Raw genomic sequence first — 19,399 nt, 5'->3', positions numbered from 1 at the left:
AGGGAAAGGTGTAGCTTAGCTGCTAAAATTTTAAGGAAAAACAGAGCAGCATAGCTGCTGATTTTGAAGCAAAAATAAGCAGCCTTAACTGCTAAAAAATTAAAAGTTAAAAGGCAAGAAAGGGTGACCGGTGGTGAGAGGGAGAGAGAGGAAGAGAGTGGGACGGTTTGTGCATGTGAAGAGAAGAAAAAGGAAGACAACAAGGCTGCTGGACAGTGGGAGAGAAAGAAAGAAAGAAAAGAAAAGAAAATAACAAGGAAAATGGGCATGGCCCAACAAGCAAGAAAAATGGACATGGTCCAATTAAAAAGAAATGGGAGAAGTCTATAAACAAGAGTCCAAAAACACCAAAGGAAGAAAAATCCAAAAGAAAATGAAGGTGGAGATTTAGGCCAACCTAGCTTAATTGGGTAAAATTTCTTTACTCTTGACCATGATTTATTTTGAAATTAGACTATATGGAGGCTAGCTTATTTTATTTAATTATGCATTAGTTAGTTGGTGATATGAAATAAATTTAAGTTGCTTAGAAGGTTGAAATAGGCACTTAATACCGTAAATAAGTTACCGGTGTTAATAATCTAAAGAATTACGTGAACAAAGGATGTAATTAATTATAGTAAAAATATATTACGATATGAATTAGGTGAGTGGATTTATGATAGAATGAGAGAGAGAAAAGTAGAATTGATTCACTAAATGTATTGAATTTAAATGGTTGCTAGGAAAGCGTGTTGAACGAAGTAGGAGACAGGCAATTAGGTATAATTATACGCATATACGAATCAATAGCGACGTAGAAATCCCGCTATTGTGAGGTGAGTAACCTTACTATCATTTTAATTATCTAAAGTATGTTTTTATTCGGTTTTGGTGAAATTTTATGAAAAGGAGTTTAAATGGTAAATCTTTGTGTTTTACAAACAAAATGTATTTACATGAAAAGATTTTATAAATTGTCTTGAAATCGAATAATGATTTTGAAAAATAGGGTAATTGGAGACCACTTGTTATATTTTAAATTTATGATTTGAAATCAAATGGTTTATGACAATATTTGCATGAATGGCTGAATTGATATTTGTGTTGAAATGTATGAAATATGTATTTAGCCTTGAAAGGCTGTGAATTACAATAATTGCCATATCATGTTATTGAATTTTATTGTATGGTGGGTTTAGCTTGCTGCAGTGGGCGGATTCTGTGGATCAGCCTATTAGAGAGGCACAGAATTCGGATATATATCTGTACCTTGATCAGAGAGGCATGTAGGGTATCTCCTGAGGTATGGATAGAGTTCACGTCACGCCGAACCACCTCGTGATGATGAACTCAGCCAACGCTAAGGAACGGCTGTGTTTTCTCAAACTAAAAATATGTTTTTCGTGTATACGAAATTTTTAACAGCCTTGGCGGGATCGGTTAGATGCCTCTGATCAAGGTGTCACCGAGTACTATTTGATGGCATGAGCCAAATGTTTATGGAAATCATAAGCCTTAATGAGAAATTAAATGAAATACAATCATTTGCATGGGTTGGGATGAATTTTCAAATTGTGAAATACGTATTGTGATGGGATATTTTAATTGTCTCATTTTACTCGACTTAAGTTGATTTAAATGATGTCTGTTTACTCATTGGAATTTTATAATCTCACCACCCTCCTTTCCACCCATTTCAGGCTCAGAGTAGGCTGTAGATAGCTGATTCCATTGAGGGCTTCTATTGGATTAGCGTCCTCCATACAGTAGGTTCACAATTTTCCTTAATTCTAGTTATATGTGGGCACACTTGATGTTGTAAATTTAAATTAATTTAAATAGTCTGGTTTACTGCGTTACAGCATGAATGAATTTATTTTGGTTTTATGTTACAAAAAGTATTTATGTATAACTCTAAAATTACTGTTTATAAGAAAATAAAATATTTTATTGAATATTTTGTTTTATCTTCTTATTATATTCAAATAATTATAATTTCATTTTAAATAAAGGTTTAGATGCTTAAACTTATTTTTGAATGTGCATTATGCGATTAGTACTTGCTTACTACACTTTTAACTGGTTTCAAAATTTTTAATGAAAAATGACCAAAATGCCCCTGTGAGACGAAAACTTTTATTTTATCTGTTTTAAGTTGGAAATAGCTCAAAATCCTTTAGAACATAATATTTGGCAAATGTTACTCACCGGGGAAAACGAGAAACTGATATTAAGCCTTGCGAGGTTCCGGTTGGCATTCCGAGAGATGAGTGCCCATTGGGGCACCACGGTTGTTATCACAGGCTTTAGGGGAGTTTTGAATCGTGACAGGTTCAGTGTGTTGTAATTGCACAGGATATTGGGAGACAATATGATAATCTAATACAAATATGGTCCATTAGGGATAAATGAAGGAACTTGAAAAAGATAAATTTTTTATTAATAAGGATTGTGAGTATAAATGTAGTGAAAGATGAACTATTTTCGTGGTCTTTGTACTAGAAGTCAATAAACTATTAGAGTTATAAGACAAGCAAGGAGGAATCGTTTAATGCAAAAAGAAGGAAACATTACAAAGCATACTGGTGGTTCAGTTCCATTCCTTGTTCATGCAAAAAAAAAATGGTATGAATTAATATTTATTTGTTATGCTTTACATACTACTACTAAGCATGTTCTAATATGCTTTACATGTTATGTAAAATATACGCGTTATGATTGAGTTTAGTTGTAAATGAATGCAGGTAAATGAGATGAATTAAGATGTTATCTTTGTGGAAGTATTCAACCGCACCCATAGACGTTCGAAGGGTTCATGGTGATTTCATGGACAATAAGTCTAAAACTATTAGTGTACGTAAGAAATTAATTGATTTTTACTCCAAAGTTAACAATAAAATTATATATTAATTCTTTTCACTTTTTTGATTTATAGGAAACATATATTGTTGTATTATCACAAAAGTATAGTGAAGATTCATTCTCACAGCCAGAATTTGATCCTCATACTTGCACTGAAGCAATTAGAGGAATGATGACTACACACACTCATGTGTATAAGTTTGGTTCTCGGAGGCCTGTTACAACTATACTTAATGATGCAACAACATCTGAGTTAGTAGCTAGCCCTTGCACCCATCCTAACATTAAGTTGGAAGAAAAAGTGAAAAATTTATCAAAGGAAATGAGTCAGATGCGTGAGTAAATGACGCAACATTTTGGAGCTATGAATGAATTTATGGCAAGTATGGAAGCAATGATGACAAAGAAGCGTTTGAAAAAAGGCCATATGAGTACATCAAGTTCAAATTTTGACGAGTAAGGTGACATTTTATGGTAATAGCCTATTTTTCGAATTTGACTTAGATACTTCTTTTAATATGGCATACAATAGCACATTTAACTTTACTTTTATATTTGTATATTGTGTGTTTGTAATGATTTTTAATTCTACCAACTCGACTTTGAATTAAGTATTTTAATTGCATGTTAATTGTAAGCTATGTAGATTATTTTTATTAATTTGTAATTATGATTCTTTTAATAAAAAAAATTTACATTTTTGGGAATTCTTATGAAATTTTCCGTTGGTAGAGCGTTTCCAACGAAAAATTTCGTTGAAAATTACCAACAAATTTTCCAACAGAAATTTCTGTTGGTACTTATTTCCATCAATAAATTTCAAAGGAAAATATTGCAAATTCTAATGAAAAATTCCATTAGAAATTCATTAGTAATTTTCAACAGAAAATTTCGAAGGAAAATCCATTCGTAATTTCCAACAAAAAATTCCATTGGAAATCCATCGTTAATTTCCAATGAAAATTTCCGTCGAACATTCAAATGGGAACTTCTTTTGGAATTTTTGCATTTTTTGACGGATTTTGTGAAAAATAATATATTGAAATTTAGCTCTTTTCTTATAGATTTATGTATATTTCCAACGGGAATTTAATCGGAATTCTCCGACGGAGTTCTAACAAATTTTCAACGAAAAGTATTTCCGACAACACATTCAGAGATGAAATTTCCAACGAAAAATTTCATCAGAAATTTGTTGAAAAAAGCATTTCCAATGAAAACTTGACTATTTCCTACGAAAAATTTTGTCGAAAAAAGTTTGTTTTTTCTTTGTAGTGTAATTTAGTTAATTACTTATTTCCTAAAACAATTTTCCATTTCCTTAATTCCATTTGATTACTAAAATTTAATTTCATTAATTTAAATATTTGCTTAATCACTAAACTTACTTAATTACTAGATTACGGGAGTTTGCTTAATTACTAAAAAATAGAATTTAGCTTGATTATTAAACTTTGGTTAAAACAGCCAACATTTCAATTCAACCAACAAACATTTTAATCAAGCAAATTTTGCTTGATTAAAAGTCAACCAGTAAACAATAACAAATTCTAAATATTTTCAACATAAATTCAAAATATTTATCTAAAGAACAACAACATAAACTCAACCAACAACATATAGCTAAATATTTTTCCAAAATCATGCCAACAACACATTAAACCTAATATACAAACCCTAAGCTAACAAAATGCCAGAAACAAATCAACAACCAATATACCTTGAAGCAAGAAATCAGCAATAATGCTAGCAACATTCAAACAAATAATCATGGTTACATTAAATCATAAATAATTTATGAGATCCTGAAGTAAACAACAAAATTCAAGCAAGCCAAATAAAAAAATTTTCAACCCTTAAAAACGAAAACTGTACCAACTAGTATATGGTATGGACGTTGTACTACCCATTGAAGTGGAAATCCTATCATTAAGGGTGTTAATGAAACGGAATTGGAAGAAGCTGAATGGATCCACTCTCGTCATGAATAGTTGAATTTTATTGAGGAAAAATGACTTGCAGCACTTTGCCATGGCCAAATGTACTTGTGAAGAATAATGCGAGCATATAAAAAAAATCCTAACCAAAATGATTTTCATGGAAAAGGGAAACCAAATTGGGAAGGTCCATATATGGTGAAAACGGTTTTTTTCAAGAAAAGCTTTAATTTTAGCTAACATGGATGGAGGAGACTTACCTAATTTGATAAATGCAGATGTGGTAAAGAAGTACTATACTTAAAAAAAGAAGGAAAAAGGAGAGGACTCATGTTGAAAACTTGAAAAGGGCGACTTGAATTCATAGGAGGTGGCTCATGTTGAAAACCCATAAAAGGCAACTTGAGACCAAAAAATGAGAAATCTAGGATGAAAGTTTGAAAGAGTCAATCAAAATGGGATACTGAATAAGCTGAGGAGAATGCACTAAACTGAGACAATTAGTCTCACAAATCAAGGAGAAATCATGAAATCCATAACCTTCAAATTTGCTCAAGGCATCAATAAAGGATGATCTTTGAAGTTAGAAGAACAAATTGACTACTCTAAATGGTCTGAGTGTTCATTATTTGGAAGATTTAGTGATTAGTTTGTAAACCACCCATTTCTCGAATTATTTGCATTTTTGAATATGAAATTCTCTTTCCTTTCTTTTTCAAATTCTTACCTTTCGCTTTATACAATTTCGCATCATGATTGTCATAAAAAAGAATGATGACTAGTAAAGATGATCTAATTAAACAAATGACTATGTTCATCAAAAGATTTAAAGTTGAAATAAAAGATATTCTCAGCATGAGAAAATAATCAAATGCCAAAAAGAAAGACTCTCAGATTCAGCTAAAGGAGATTAAAAATGGATAATGAGGTGGAAAAGGAACTGCCAAAAGACTGAACGAGCAATAAAAAAGAAAGGTCAAGAAACCTTAATGAACCATGAGCATGAAAGCATTTCATTATTCATTACATTACCATGATTGACATTTAGAGAGCATGATACAAACACTCATGAAATTTTCTAAATCGAACTTATTCTGAAATAAGTCGAACCTAGATTAAGTCTAAGAATTTCAAATTTCTAAGTCAAATCTGTTTTGAGATAAGTCAAGCCTAGATTATGTCTATGAATTTCAAATTTTTAAATCAAACCTGTTTTAAGATAGGTCGAGCCTAAATTAAGTCTAAGAATTTTAAAATTTTAAATCAATCCATTTTTCAGATAGGTCGAGAATAGATTAAGTCTAGGAATTTCAAATTTCTAAATCAAACCTGTTTTGAGATAACTCAAACGTAGATTAAGTCTAGAAATTTCAAATTTCTAAATCAAACCTATTTAGAGATAGGTTAAACCTAGATTAAGTTTAGGATTTTCAAATTTTCAAATCAAACCTATTTTGAGATAGGTCGAGCCTAGATTAAGTCTAGAAATTTTAAACTTTTAAGTAAATTCGATTCGAAAATAAATCGAGTATGGTGTCTATGTTTTTGCACGATCATTTATTTACAAGAATGAGCAAAAAAAAGCAACTGTAGGCACCTAAAACAAAAAAAAAGAAGCCAAAATTAAAAAAAATAATGTTTTCCAAGATCCTTGATTCCAAGGCTTATGTTTTCTTAAAAAATAAAAAAAATCAAAAATCAAACAAATAAAGAAAATTAAAAAATATTCTAAAAAAAAGAAAGGAAAAAGAAAAGGTTAACCTTCCTTTTTTGCCAAATCTCTAAAATTTCTCCCCAAAATTGATCCCTAACAAAATAAAATCAAATCAAATAAAACTAATTTGAAGGGATATGCAATTAAATGGAAGATTCTAAATAACACCTATAAAAATTCTAAAAAATGCAGCAATGGAGGAAGGCATTTTTTCTAACCGCTGTTAAAATAAAAACTCTAAGAGTTGAGAAAAACAATAGCAAAAATCTTAGAAAATACTAGGTCTTAGGATTTAATAGCCTCAAAAAACCACAAAATCAAAAAAAATAAAAGAAAATACAGAAACAAAAATAGCAGCTTGTGGTTTGTTTCTTGGTTTTGGTTTTAGGAGGGGTTAGTCGAGTGATTTCACTTAAGAGATTTCGGTTCAGTGTAGGTGATTTTGGGATTAAATAAGAAAAGGTGTCACGACCCGGAACTCCCATCGAGCTAGTGACAACCGTCGCGACGTCTCGATCGACATTCATTACACGGAATGTCAACCGAAACCCCGCAAGGCTTCTCATTTCCCCTATGGGTAACTGTTTCCAAATACCACATTCTAAAAGATTTTAAACTGTTTCCAACTTAAACAAATAAAATAATAATTTTCGTCTCACAGGGGTATTTTAGTCATTTATCCCAAAAATCTCAAAATCATCTGAAAATATAGTATGTAAGTGGAAAACACATATTTCATAATCAAAAATAATTTTGGATGTCTAAAACATTCGTTTAAAATGGAATTATGACTGTTATAATACAATAAAAATATTAAATAAAATATTCAATTTTCACATAAAACGATATTTTAAGAACATTGCATAAATAATTTTTATAGCATAAAAGCAAAATAAATTCTTACATACCGTAATACAGATAACCAAAGTATATAATTTAATTTACAGTGACACGTGGGCCCACGAATAACCAAAAGTATCAAAAAAAATGAACCTACAGTTTTTGGATGTGGCAAGTTCAACTGTAATCCTCGCCGATATCAGTTATCTACAATCTATTCTGAGCCTGAAATGGGAGAAAATGAGAGTGGTGAGATTATAAAATCCCAGTGAGTAAACAAACATCACTCAAAATATCTAAAGTCAAGTAAAAGGAGACTATTAAAATATTTCATCAAATTGTAATTTATCATCTTTCAACTTATTTCAACCAAATGAAATGAATTTATTTAAAGCAAGTAATCAGTATGGCTTATGAAATTCTTAAAAAGCTTGGCTCATGCCAAAAAATATTATCATACTCTGTAAAGCCCGACCTTATAAAATACTATTCATGACATACATGTGATGATAGCATGATTGCATGCTAGGAGAGTCCCGAAAAATTTACAAAAGTCGGTATTGTACCTAGAGGTACAACAAAGTTTATTTAATCCTCGAACTATTTCAAATAGGAATTTTAAGGTGAGATTAAGAGTTTCACAGTTCATGGATGACTTAAAATGGTAATTTGGAGTTTGAGGATCAATTTGGAGTCAAATCGAAATTTTCACTAACTAGGGGTAAAATGGTCATTTACCACTTAGGGACAAAATGGGAATTTTAAAAAAGATATTTTGACCCCATTTGACTTATTGAAGTATAATTTGACCTATTGGAGTATGATTTGAGGTTTAGAAGTGAAAAATTTTAATTTCGGTATAATTTGGAGTAAAAGGGTAAAATGGTAATTTTGCCACCTCAAGGTCAAAATTGTAATTTTCCACCACCAGGATATTTTTCCAGCACATGGTCTTCCTTTATCTTCATCTTTGACCCATGACTAATCATGTGGTGGAGATAAAATGTTTAAATTTTTAAAATTTTGAAAACGGACCAATGACATGATGCCACTTGTCATGCCTTTATTAATTTATTATTTTCCTTTTTAAAAGGCACAAAAATCAGCTCATCTTCCACCCCATGGCCGGCCAAACCAGCAAGAAGAGAGAGAAAATAAAAACAAAACCCTAGAGAGAGAAAATCAAAGAAAAAGTGTGAATTTTCAAGGAAATTAAGTGAAAAATGTGAGATTTTTTCTATTAAGCTTGAGTTTTCTTATTCCCAAGCATTTCTCTTTATTTTTCATGATTAAATTACATGTTTTCATGATGAATTCAATTCTGAAAAAATGGGTTAGGAGAGAGAAAGTTGTTGGATTTATTTGATTTTAATTTATGTTAGTGTTTTTAGTTAGTTTCGCATATTTAGAAACAAAACAACAAGAAAAGAATTTATTTTCTCCCCCAACCATTAATGGCTGAATTTACCATGTAGTGAGTGAGGATGAGTTTGATTTTATTCTAGGAGAATTGATTAAGGAATAATGAATTATGAGCCTAGAAAAATAATGGGAATTTTCGGAGCAAAAATACGAATTTTTACCCACTAGGGGTATTTTTGTAATTTACTATTGAGACTGATAATTTGCACCACACTAAGGGACATTAAGTTAATTTGGGTGCAATTGAGGTATAGAAACTGAAAAGAATTAAATTGGAGTTTAAACGGACGCGTTAGGAATTTAATCGGGTGATAAGACGAATTAGGCCAATACTGAGTTTAGATAGTTACCAGTGCATTTTTGCATTCCATATCATGCATTGGTAGTCGAAATTAGTTTAATTTTGATTTAGTACCAACTTGGTGAAATTCTCGATTTTGTACTGTGTCAAGGTGGTGAGTTCTCCGATAAAGGCAAGGAAATTGTATCCGAGGACTAGTAGACAGAGTGCTTCGAAAGTCTGCATTCTAGACATTGTGAGTAAACTTACTGTCATTTTAATTATCTAGGGTGGTTTTTAGATGCTTCATGAATTCTATGGAAAAAGGAATTTAAAAAGGTAAATTTTCATGTTTTATGAATAAATGAGTTTCAATGAAATTAATTTATAAATTGTTTTGGAATTAATAATGATTTTGAAAAATAGAGTACACGGAGACTGTTAATTGTGACAATTTGATTGTTTAAATTGACTGGCTTATGATAAATCGAGCATGATTGGCTAGTTGGCAATTGTATTGAAATACGAATTGTTTGGTTGCCTTGAAAAACTGCAAATTTCAAAATTGTCATATCATGTTATTGAGTTTTATTATATGGTGGATTATATATTAATTAATCACTGCAGTAGGGGGTTTCTGTGGACCAGCCTTTTAGAGGGGCACGGTAAACCCCATTATATTCTTACCTTGAACGGAGAGGCGCGTAGGGTATCTCCTGGGGTAAAGTTTAGGGTTCACTTCACGCTAAACCATCACGTGAGGGGGAACTCAGCCAACGCCAACGAACGGCTATGTTTTCAAAACAAAAACATGATTTATGTGAAATGTGAATTTTAATAGTCTTGGCGGTCTCGGTAGGATGCATCGGCCAAGGTGTCCTCGAGAATGGATTTATGGCACAAGCCTAAATGTTTATGAGATTCATAAGCATTTTTACGTATTTTGAACGAGATGTGTTCTAATTGTATAACCCAGTTTATGATGATTTACTTTATTGTCTCCATGTACTCAACTCTAGATATTTCTGTTTACTCATTGGGATTTTATAATCTCACCACCCTCCTTTCCACCCATTTCAGGTTTAGTATAGACTGTAGATAGCTGATCTCATCGAGGACTACAATGGGATATGCATTTTCCAAACCGTAGGTTCATAGTCCTCTTTACTTTTATTTATTCGGGGGCCCTCTTATTATTGTAAATTAAATTAAATATTTTGGCTTACTATATTTAAGTATGTATAAATTTATTTAGCTTTTACACTATAAAAATTATTCACGTATAACTCTATAAATATTGTTTTATAAGAAAATAAAATATTTTACTTAATATTTCTTTTATTTTCTTATTATATTCAAATAACCATAATTTCGTTTTCAATGAAGATTTTAGACTTTTAAACTCATTTTGAATATGAATTATCTGTTTTGTACTTGTATACTACGTTTTAGCCAATTTCAAAATCTTTGAGAAAAATGACCAAAATACCCCTGTGAGATGAAAAAAATTAATATTTTATTTGTTTAAAGTTGGAAACAGCTTAAAATCTTTTAGAACACGATATTTGACAATGGTTGCTCACAAGGGAATAGAGAAACTGATAGTAAAGCCTTACGGGGTTTCGGGTTCACATTTCGGGCAATGAGTGTCTACCGGGACACCGCAGCGGTTGTCACGAGCTCGAGGGGAGTACCAGGTCATGACATACTCAGTTATCTGGGATACCTTGGCCGAGGGCTATCCCAACTGAGTCCGCCAAGGCTATTAGAAAGTCGTGTTTTTATTTTGAAAACATAGTCGTTCCTTGGCGTTGGCCGAGTTCCCGTTCACGTGGTGGTTTGGCGTGAAGTGAACTTTAAAGTTATACCTCGGGAGTTACCCTACTCGCCTCTCCAACCAAGGTAAAAATATAACAGGATTCCGTGCCCCTCTAATAGGCTAGTCCACAGAACCCAGCCCACTGCAGCAGGTCAAACCCACCATACAATAAAATTTTGACAGTATGACAGGGCTAATATATTACTATCCAACCTGCAAGGGTAAAATAAAGCAATTCATACAATTAATAAAAAACACAGCCCAGTTAGTCATGCCAATACAATAACATAAGCCATTAATTCAAATTTTAAATTTACAACATGTCAGTGGTCTCTAATTACTCTATTTTCAAAATCGTTATTTCGTTTCAAGACAATTTATAAAATATTTTCATTTAAACTCATTTTGTTTACAAAACATAAAAATTTACCATTTGAACTCATTTTCATAAAATTCACCAAAACCGAATAAAAACATACTTTAGATAATTAAAATGATGGTAAGGTTACTCACCGTGTCTAGAGTGGGAACTTTCGAAATACTCAAACTACTGGTCCTCGGGTGCAATTCCCTTGTCTTTACCGGAGGACTCACCACCTTGACACAGTACAAAATCGAGAACTTCAGCACATTAGTACTAAATTGAAATTAAACTAATTTAGACAACTAATGCTTGATATGGAATGCAAAAATGTCTAAATTTTGGCCTAAATGCGGTGTTAGCCTATTTCGGTCTTTTATCCGATAAATCGATATACGCGTCCGTTTAAACTCCAAATTAATTTTTTTCAGTTTCTATACCTCAATTGCACCCAAATTGACTTAATGTCCTTCAGTGTGGTGCAAATTATCTGTCTCGATAGCAAATTACGAAAATACCCCTAGTGGGTAAAAATTTATATTTTTGCTCCGAAAATTCTCATTATTTTTCTAGACTCATAATTCATCATTATTCATCATAATTCCTCAAATAAACATCAAGATCAGCAGCCAATATTCCCCTAGAAAATTCAGCATAATGGGTTTCAATGGGAGAAAATTATATCTCTAGCTTATTTTTGCTATATTCCAATATAACTTAACTAAAATCACTTAATTCAATTAAAATCAACCAAAAATCAAGCTCAAAACTCATCCATGGAGGTTTGGCCAGCATGGGTGTCCATACCCACTTTCTAATTTTGCATGGAAATGAGAAAAAAATGCATGGGTAGTGAAAATCACAAGGAAAATCAATGAAATTTACCTTTTCAATGCTTGATTTCTTGATTTCTCTTGATTTTCCCCAAATTTTCAGGTAGGGTTCTTATTTGTTTTTTTCCCCCTTTTCTCCCCTGGTTTGGACAGCTGAAGAAGATGAGAACTCTGGAATTTTTACCTTTTTAAAGGCTAAAATAATGTAATATTATTTTATTCATTTTTTTAATGTTTTATTAATTCCTTAAATTCTAGCCATCCATTTGTTTCTAAATTTTCACCATACACTTGTCCCACATATCCATAGATCAGATAAAATTCTCAAACTTATCCAAAGTCTTGGTGGAATAATATTTGAAATTTACACTTTTGCCCCCGTAAAAGTTAAAAATTACATTTTTGCCCCAAAAACTGAAAAATTGCCCATAGATATATTTTTCATCCCTTTTACTCATACCATTCTTCAATTTGTCAAATTTGATCTAAATTCTCTCAAAATCTCAAATTTTATCCGCGAGTGGTAAAATTACGATTTCGCCCCTACACTCTAAAAATCACCGAAATTAAACTTTTTCACTGCCAAACCCTCAAATTATACTCCAATACTAAAATCATACTCCAATAAGTCAAATGGGGCCAAAAAAATTCTTTTCTAAAAATTCCCATTATGTCCTTGGGTGGCAAATGACCATTTTGCCCCTAGATAGTAAAAATTTCGGTTTGACTCCAAATTGATCCTCGAACTCCAAATCATCATATTAAACCATTCTGGGACTTTAATATTCTTAATTTCATTTTGAATTCTCTATTTGATCTAGTTCGAGGCTTAAATTAACTTAATTGTACCATTTGGTACATCGTCGTCTTTTAACGATTTTTCTTTCGGGGCTTTCCAAGTATGCAAGCATATTGTCAATCATATGAATGACATGGAAAGTATTTTATAAGGTCGGGCTTGACAACACTACCCCCCTTAAAATAAAATTTTGACCTCAAAATTTTATGTACTGAACTTAGAGAAAATGTGGGGGTATTGTTTTCTCATCTAATGCTCGACTTCTTATGTCCTCCCCTTTATAGGGAATTTCGATTTGTTCACCTCATTTACCTCCAGTTCAACTCAAGTACTTCGCTTATGTCTATTATTATCCTTTAAAATCATATCAATAATAACCTTCACAATTATGATCTCTTATATCGAGACACCAAGCATGCTTCTGTTACTATCATTAAGTTTGAACCATAACTCCATCTCAATCATACCAATTTCGATCGCATTTTATTCTTATTTAGGTATACCAATCACTATCTTATTACTTCATTCCATATCAAACTTTTCGACTTTCATTCATTCATCCTATCCTCATACACTATTGTGTAGTTTACAATATCATTAACACGCCATACTCATTCCTGTACATATCCTCAACATTCGGGAAAATTAATGGCTTTAATTATTTCCTCATACTTCATATTTACTTTGCATTTAGGAAATTTCAATCTTCTTAATCCTATTAATCCATCTCATATGGCTTAATCGTACTATAGATTATATTCCCTTAACTATTTTTCCAAAATTCCTTAGGTCACCATAAATCGTCTTCTGATAAGATTCTTAATCGTTACATTATCTATACAACTCATCAAATATATTGAGTTCAAATCTCAAACCACTAAAACCATTATTCATTTTAGTTGAGTACATCACTACTCCACACATACATATACATGTACATTCAAATGTCTATATTCCTCATTATGTATACGAGTCTCTGTTTTCAAATGCCTTCAGACTAATTTCTCTTAATTCATTCCCATCCACAATCAAGATTCAATAGAATAATCTTCATAATTCATACAAATTCTCATCATGCCTGTGCATAGTTCCTCATCATTTATATACTTATATTCTCTTTTTATCATTTCCAATTATATGCTTAAGTTTCCTTGTACTGTATATCATTGCATCACAATGTCATCTCCATTGAATTATAATCTATTATGCGTGTATGTTTTATAATCCCATTGGTATCTCAAAAATTTATCTTGACTTGATCATTGCATCTTATGCAATACTACAATTCCTAAAAGTCATCCTTATTCCTCGATTATCCTTCATGTCTCCTATATATTGTATCCTTATTGCATTTCGATATTGATTTATCACTTAAAACTCAGATTCATTTGAATCATGTATGCCTCACGCATTTTTGAATTCCAATTCCCATAATATATTAAGAAAGTTTCATTATCTGACGTCATTATCAGGGTTAATTTCTATCATCCTTTATTCCAGTCTTTCATATGAATATAACATCATTCTTGCTTAACTAATTTACAAATTGTACTTGAAATTACAAGACTTGAAACTAAATTCTCCTCAAGTACTTTTTAATGTTAATACTTATACCACTCTCAGCTTATAGCTTCCTTTTTATAACTACATAACTTAGTGCTTGCTTTCACAAGATCCATGACAGAACTTCTCTTGAGTATTTTCTTAGGGATATTTATTTTAAATTTATGTCTCACAACATATGATCATTTAACCCATAACTTAGCCATTTGGCTCCTTAGCAAGTTTCAAAGTCACGCATCTTATGCTCATCATGTATAACTTATAATTCTTTCTCAAGGGCGTTTAAACATTCTTGAAACACTTAATAACTTATTTACTCTTTTATACACCAAGTATATCATTATTGAAATCTTTATTTACATTTTCCTCACTTGGTATTGACATCTCTTATCAGTATCTCATACATTTATCTAACCTTTCGCTCTCTTCCTTTTTAGTCTTTAACAAGACTTAATCTCTTGTCTTCTTTATTTCTTAAGATTTGACTTCAGTCATCATATTATTCATCTTAACACTCCGCATGTTAATTTATTTTTATGTAGCCATCTCAAAAATTCTCTAACTTTTCTTTCTCTTACATGCCAATATATATAAGGCAATAAAAAAAAACTTTGCAATTTCACTCATCATCTTTATCTTAATACCTCCCAATGCACTTAAGACTCCAAACAACAAAGCTTAGCATGAAAACCAATGACCATTCTTCAACTCGTGAGTTTCATCTTCATGCCACTCTCAATTTGCTCTGCTTTCTAGCCATTAGGGGTTCTTAACGTGACAGCGTTTAATAGTCAGAACTGTGGCGTTGCAACGGTTTGAATTCACTTTATCTTAGCAACTCTTCCACCTTTAAAGCTACTACCTCAATTATTCACAATCGTGTGGCTTCCCTTCGAGTCTATACCACAATTACCAAGACTAACTTTCTATCACAAGTGTGTGATCAAAACATTGATTTAACGTATTTATTTTGCCACTAGCATTCATATATCTTTACCATAACATTTAATACAAGTTTGCTTAAGCAAAAATCTCCAAATTTATTCATAGCTACATGTATCTCAAATTACTCATCACTTATCATCAGTCAATAAATCCCACTCGAAAATACCCTTTCCATATTGTATAGTGATTTCACCATATAGCATCACTGCACGATGTTCCTCCATTCTACTATCACGCATACTCCATAGAAATTAATTAAAAGATTTGCGTACCTTAAGTAATGCTAATTCCATTTAATCATATCTTAAATACTTCAAACTTGTAAATTACAACTCCAAATGTATGTCCATATATTGATAATCTTTATATAATTCATGATCATGAAAACTACAACTTACAAACTAGCTTTCTATCATATGTACTTTATTAGAGCACTAATTTCAACATATTTAATCTACCATTGGTGGTATGTCAAAATCATCCCTGTCTCGGTTGCAATCCAGAGGAATCTCTCCTCTGCTTATCCGTATGAGCTGGTGGAGATGGAGCAGTTACCGTAGCCCATCCTAACTGTGGGCAATCTCTCCTAATGTGACCCAGTTGATCACAATGAAAACATCGTGCAGGCCCTCTGCACAACCCAACATGATAATTCCCACAATTTCTGCATTTATGTGAACTTCTTGAAATAGAGGAGTCTTTGCCCCTTTTTGGTGGCTGACTAGAAGATACACTCAGATTTCTCCATTTTGCTAACTCAGCTCGTAGACTCCTATTTTCATTCGCAAGCTTCTCAGCTCTTAAAGCCATTTGCACCACCTCTTTAGCCACGGTTGCGTCTGACTCACCCATAAAAGAAACACAACTACGTTGCCTAGCCTCTTTAAGCTTCTTAGAATCAGAAACATCCAGCACTGGTGGTGGGACAGGAGGTGGGGGTGGTGGTACTGAAGGAGCAGCTAGAGGAACTGTAGGAAGAGCTTAACCAGCTTGAGCCTGGCCAGCAATAGCAGTAAAGAAGACTGCTAATGCCTGAACTACCTCAAGAGGCATAGCAAGAATACTAGTAAGTGGCAGAGGAGGTGGAGGATGTGGAGGAGTCTCGGTCTGTTCAGTAGCAGGTGCTGCCCGAATGGTGGATGTAGTCGATTCCTCCTCTATTGCACCTAACTGACGAAGTTGGAAATGACCTCTTCCCCTCCCAGCTGATCTAGTGAGAGGTGGTTTTTCGCGTCGAGGAGACATAATAAACTATAAGAGGGAACAAAGTGAGTTTAGGTAACCTAAGGCTCTATATGCTTATGCATATATTTTATTTAACCTAACCTAACTTAACTCGGGACCACACTGACACTGTAAATTTTTAAAACAACTTTAAAATAACTTTAAACCCTAAAACTCTAATCTTTAAAATCAAAAGCTCTGATACCAACTTAATTGTCACGACCCGGAACTCCCATCGAGCCCGTGACAACCACCGCGACATCTCGATCGACATTCATTACCCGAAATGTCAACCGGAACCCCGCAAGGCTTTAATATCAGCTTCTCATTTCCCCTGTGGGTAACTGTTTCCAAATACCACATTCTAAAAGATTTTAAACTGTTTCCAACTTAAACAAATAAAATAATAATTTCTATCTCACAGGGGTATTTTGGTCATTTATCCCAAAAATCTCAAAATCATCTAAAAATATAGTATGTAAGTGGAAAACACATATTTCATAATCAAAAATAATTTTGGATGTCTAAAACATTCGTTTAAAATGGAATTATGACTGTTATAATACAATAAAAATATTAAATAAAATATTCAATTTTCACATAAAACGATATTTTAAGAACATTGCATAAATAATTTTTATAGCGTAAAAGCAAAATAAATTCTTACATACCGTAATACAGATAACCAAAGTATATAATTTAATTTACAGTGACACGTGGGCCCACGAATAACCAAAAGTATCAAAAGAAATGAACCTACAGTTTTTAGATGTGGCAAGTTCAACTGTAATCCTCGCCGATATCAGTTATCTACAATCTATTCTGAGCCTGATATGGGTGGAAATGAGGGTGGTGAGATTATAAAATCCCAATGAGTAAACAAACATCACTCAAAATATCTAAAGTCGAGTAAAAGGAGACTATTAAAACATTTCATCAAATTGTAATTTATCATCTTTCAACTTATTTCAACCAAATGAAATCAATTTATTTAAAGCAAGTAATCAGTATGGCTTATGAATTTCTTAAAAAGCTTGGCTCATGCCAAAAATTATTATCATACTCAGTTATCTGGGATACCTTGGCCGAGGGCTATCCCAACTGAGTCCGCCAAGGCTATTAGAAAGTCGTGTTTTTATTTTGAAAACATAGTCGTTCCTTGGCGTTGGTCGAGTTCCCCTTCACGTGGTGGTTTGGCGTGAAGTGAACTTTAAAGTTATACCTTGGGAGTTACCTTACTCGCCTCTCCAACCGAGGTAAAAATATAACAGGATTTCGTGCCCCTCTAATAGGCTAGTCCACAGAACCCAGCCCACTGCAGCAGCTCAAACCCACCATACAATAAAATTTTAACAGTATGACAGGGCTAATATATTACTACCCAGCCTGCAAGGGTAAAATAAAGCAATTCATACAATTCATAAAAAACACAGCCCAGTTAGTCATGCCAATACAATAACATAAGCCATTAATTCAAATTTTAAATTTACAACATGTCAGTGGTCTCCAATTACTCTATTTTCAAAATCGTTATTTCGTTTCAAGACAATTTATAAAATATTTTCATTTAAACTCATTTTGTTTACAAAACATAAAAATTTACCATTTGAACTCATTTTCATAAAATTCACCAAAACCGAATAAAAACATACTTTAGATAATTAAAATGATGGTAAGGTTACTCACCGTGTCTAGAGTGGGGATTTTTGAAATACTCAGACTACTGGTCCTCGGGTGCAATTCCCTTGTCTTTATCGGAGGACTCACCACCTTGACACAGTACAAAATCGAGAAATTCACCACATTGGTACTAAATTGAAATTAAACTAATTTAGACTACTAATGCTTGATATGGAATGCAAAAATGTCTAAATTTTTGCCTAAATGCGGTGTTAGCCTATTTCGGTCTTTTACCCGATAAATCGATATACGCGTCCGTTTAAACTCCAAATTAATTTTTTTCAGTTTGTATACCTCAATTGCACCCAAATTGACTTAATGTCCCTCAGTGTGGTGCAAATTATCTGTCTCGATAGCAAATTACGAAAATACCCCTAGTGGGTAAAAATTTGTATTTTTGCTCCGAAAATTCTCATTATTTTTCTAGGCTCATAATTCATCATTATTCATCATAATTCCTCAAATAAACATCAAGATCAGCAGCCAATATTCCCCTAGAAAATTCAGCATAATGGGTTTCAATGGGAGAAAATTATATCTCTAGCTTATTTTTGCTATATTCCAATATAACTTAACTAAAATCACTTAATTCAATTAAAATCAACCAAAAATCAAGCTCAAAACTCATCCATGGAGGTTTGGCCAGCATGGGTGTCCATACCCACTTTCTAATTTTGCATGGAAATGAGAAAAAAATGCATGGGTAGTGAAAATCACAAGGAAAATCAATGAAATTTACCTTTTCAATGCTTGATTTCTTGATTTCTCTTGATTTTCCCTAAATTTTCAGGTAGGGTTCTTATTTGTTTTTTTCCCCTTTTCTCCCCTGGTTTGGACAGCTGAAGAAGATGAGAACTCTGGAATTTTTACCTTTTTAAAGGCTAAAATAATATAATATTATTTTATTCATTTTTTTAATGTTTTATTAATTCCTTAAATTCTAGCCATCCATTTGTTTCTAAATTTTCACCATACACTTGTCCCACATATCCATAGCTCAGATAAAATTTTCAAACTTATCCAAAGTCTTGGTGGAATAATATTTGAAATTTACACTTTTGCCCCCGTAAAAGTTAAAAATTACATTTTTGCCTCAAAAACTGAAAAATTGCCCATAGACATATTTTTCATCCCTTTT

At 32.4% G+C, this 19,399-nt stretch overlaps 1 long non-coding RNA gene across 1 annotated transcript; it reads right to left on the bottom strand.

Annotated features, from left to right (window-relative positions):
* Window positions 1-17,257: 17,257 nt before the first annotated feature.
* LOC148761250 (uncharacterized) lies at window positions 17,258-19,078 on the bottom strand. The gene is made up of 3 exons (XR_016027846.1): window positions 19,001-19,078; window positions 18,268-18,351; window positions 17,258-17,409 (listed from the first exon to the last, which is right to left on the bottom strand). It is a non-coding gene; the product is annotated as an uncharacterized LOC148761250 (long non-coding RNA).
* Window positions 19,079-19,399: the final 321 nt, after the last annotated feature.

The sequence above is a fragment of the Theobroma cacao genome, chromosome 8 (assembly GCF_053813885.1).
Source record: "Theobroma cacao isolate CCN51 chromosome 8, ASM5381388v1, whole genome shotgun sequence".
NCBI lineage: Eukaryota > Viridiplantae > Streptophyta > Magnoliopsida > Malvales > Malvaceae > Theobroma > Theobroma cacao.
This window is presented reverse-complemented; position numbering and strand designations above follow the sequence as displayed.